Here is a 3728-nt window from a genome sequence, read left to right as displayed (position 1 = left end):
CCCAAGTGGGTTGGTTCCAGCATCCATGCTCTGACCAATAAGTGGGCTGCTGGGCTTTGGATTGAGATAGACCTGGGTTTAAATCTAACTCCCATTGCTCCTTGGTTATTATGCAATCTTGAGAAAGTGAGTTGCCTCACTGAACTTCATTTTTCTCACCTGTAAAATGGGAATATAGATAATAATAACAGTAGAGGTTATGAAGGCTTAATGAATTGATTTGAAAATAGCACTTAAAACAATGCCTAAGAGGTATCATACAAGCTCAGCATTGCAGGCTAATGTCACTTCACACTACACCGCAGGACCTAGGCATAACTGGTCAGTGCAGACAGAGATGCTGACCACAGGCAGTCTGGGCAGGGTGGTAGGATATTCTCTGAGGGTTACCACTGGGTGCTGAAAGCCACTGTGGCCTCCTGAGGACATGGTGGCTCTTCAGGAGGCTACCAAGATGGCTGCATTCCAGCCCACCTCTGTCCCTTGAAGTAACCTGAGTGGGAACCTGATCCTGGATTTTTAAAAAAATGACTTAGTCTTGGCAGATTTGAAGCAAGAACGTATAAGAAGGACATTCTGATATAGCTTCCTTAAAATGGTCTTAGGCCAGGCTCGGTGGCTCAGCCTGTAATCCCGCGCCTTTGGGAGGCTGAGGTGAGTGGATTGCCTGAGCCTGCGGGTTCGAGACCCGCCTGGGCAACTTAGCGAGACAATAAGTCATCGCTACAATAAATCAAAATAAATAAAAAATTAGCCAGGCGTGGTAGCACGCGCCTGTAGTTCCAGCTACTTGGAAGGCTGAGGCAGAAGGATCGCCGGAGCCCAACAGGTCGAGGCTGCGGTGGCCAGGAGTGGCCACTGCACTCCAGTCTGGGCAATAGAGTGAGACTCCAACTCAAAAAACAACAACAACAACAACAAAACGGTCTTAGCTGGGTTCAGTGGCTCAGCCTATAATTCCAGCACTTTGGGAGGCTGAGGTGGGTGGATTGCCTGAGCCCGTGGGTTCGAGACCTGCCTGGGCAACTTGGTGAGACCTCATCTCTACAATACAAAAAAAAAAAAAAATCAGCCGGGCGTGGTAGCGCGCGCCTGTAGTTCCAGCTACTTGGAAGGCTGAGGCAGAAGGATCGCCGAAGCCCAGCAGGTCAAGGCTGCAGTGGCCGGGAGCAGCCACTGCACTCCAGTCTGGGCGACAGAGTGAGACTCCAACTCAAAAACAAAAATAAAAAAAAATAAAATAAAACGGTCTTGTCAGAGTATGAAATGGTAAACCACTTTGGAAAATAGCACGGTTATTTCTTATCAAGTTAAATATACACCCAGTTATACTACTTTTAGCTCAAGAGAAATAAGAATACATGTTCACAAAGAGTTGTCTATGAATGCTCATAGCAACTTTACTCATAATAGCCAAAAATAAGAAAAAAAAAGAAACCCCGACAAACATCTATCAGTGGTAAATTCAATAAGTCAACTGTCATATATTTATACAAAGCTATATTATTTAGAGATCAAAAGGAAAGAACTACTGATTCATGCAATAACATGGATGGATTGCAAAAATATTAGACTGAGCAAAAGAATCCAGACACAAGAGTGTCTACTATGGTTTCACTTCAGTTACATTCTAGAACAAACAAAATTACAGGGACAGAAATCTGATCAGTGTTGCTAAAGGCTAGGAGAAGGAATTGACCACAAAGGGACCTGGAGAACTTTTGGGGGTGATGGAAATATTCTGTATCATGATTGTGGAGGCTTTTACATAATTATATGCATTTATCAAAACTGCTCAAACTATACTGCTAAAAAGGATGGATGGATTTTACTGTACGTCAATCTGCCTGACTTTTTTTTTTTAAGTTGGTGTCTCACTCTGTCACCCAGACTGGAGTGCAGTGGCACAATTGTGGCTCATGACCTCCTGGGCTCAGGTGATCCTCCTGCCTTAGTTTCCCAGGTAGCTGGAACTACAGGTGCACGCTACCATGCCCGATTAATTTTTGATTTATTGTAGAGATGAGGTCTCACCAAGTTGCCCAGGCAGGTCTCGAACCCATGGGCTCAGGCATTCCATTCACTTCAGCCTCCCAAAGCACTAGGATTTACAGGCTGAGCCACTGAGCCTGGCTCCCTGACTTTTTTTGTTTGTTTTGTTTGAGTTAGAGTCTTATTCTGTCACCGAGGCTGAAGGGCAGTGGCACACTCCCGGTCACAGCAGCCTTGACCTGCTGGGCTCAGGTGATCCTTTCACCTCAGTCTTCCAAGTAGCTGGAACTACAGACATGCGCCACCATGCCTGGCTAATTTTTTGATTTATTGTAGAGATGAGGTCTTGCCAAGTTGCCCAGACTGGTCTCAAACCGGCAGGTTCAGGCAATCCTTTCATCTCGGCCTCCCAAAGTGCTGGGATTATAGGTGTGAGCCACCACAACTGGCCTTTTTTTTTTTTTTTTTTTAAGAGAGCAGGATTTATTGAAAGAACAGAAGAGCTCCAGAGCAGGAGGGGACCCGTGGGTGTTGCCTACCTGACTTTTTAAAACAAAACATAATATCACCAACTAGTACCAAATTCTACGTGAAAGGATGAGAGTTAGCTGGGCACGGTGGCACATGCCTATAGTCCCAGCTACTTGAGAGGCTGAGGCAGGAGGGTTATTTGAGCCCAGGAGTTCTGGGCTGTCATGCACTATGGAGATCAGGTGTCTGCACTAAGTTCAGCATCAATATGGTGACCTCCCAGGAATGGGCACCACCAGGTTGCCTAAGGAGGGGTGAACTAGCCCAGGTCAGAAAATGAATAAGTCAAAATTCTCATGTTGATCAGTAGGGGGATCGCGCCTATGAATAGCCACTGCACTCCAGCCTGGGCGAGAATTTGTCTCTAGAAATAAATCAATACATACATGCATACATACATAAAAAACATTTTAAAAGTCAGAAAAGGCCAGGTTCAGTGGCTCAGCCTGTAATCCTGCACTTTGGGAGGCTGAGGTGAGTGAATTGCCTGAATCCGCGGGTTCGAGACCTGTCTGGGAAACTTGGCGAGACCTCATCTCTACAATAAATCAAAAAATTAGCTGGGCATGGTAGCGCACGCCTGTAGTTCCAGCTACTTGGAAGGCTGAGGCCGAAGGATCGCTGGAGCCCAGCAGGTCGAGGCTGCGGTGGCCGGAAGCAGCCACTACACTCCAGTCTGGGCGACAGAGTGAGACTCCAACTCAAAAAAAAAAAAAAAAAGTCAGAAAAGATGGGTGTCAGAGATAGAATGAACTCAACCCACAGGGGTGGTTTATACATATCTTGTGGATTTTGGGGGTTTTTTGGGGGTTTTTTTTTTTGAGTTGGAGTTTTTTGTTTTTTATGTTGGAGTTTCACTCTGTTACCCAGGCTGGAGGGCAGTGGCATGCTTACAGCAACCCCAGCCCCAGTATCAACCTGCTGGGCTCCAGTGATTCTTCCACCTCAGTCTTCCAAGTAGCCCGAACTACAAGCACACGCTACCACGCCTGGTTAATTTTGATTTATAATAGAGACAAGGTCTCACCATGATCACCCGGGCTGTTCTCAAACCCACAGTCTCAGGCAGTCCACTCGTCCCGGCCTCCCAAAGTGCTGGGGTTACAGGCTGAGCAACGAAGCCCAGTCAGATTTTTTTTTGTTGTTATTGTTTTTGAGTTGGAGTCTCACTCTGTCGCCCAGACTGGAGTGCAGTGGCCGCTCCG

Source organism: Carlito syrichta, unplaced genomic scaffold (assembly GCF_000164805.1).
Source record: "Carlito syrichta isolate Samal-C Ts95f unplaced genomic scaffold, Tarsius_syrichta-2.0.1 Scaffold303666, whole genome shotgun sequence".
NCBI lineage: Eukaryota > Metazoa > Chordata > Mammalia > Primates > Tarsiidae > Carlito > Carlito syrichta.
The sequence above is the reverse complement of the archived record's forward strand: the minus strand, read 5'-3'. Positions refer to the sequence as shown.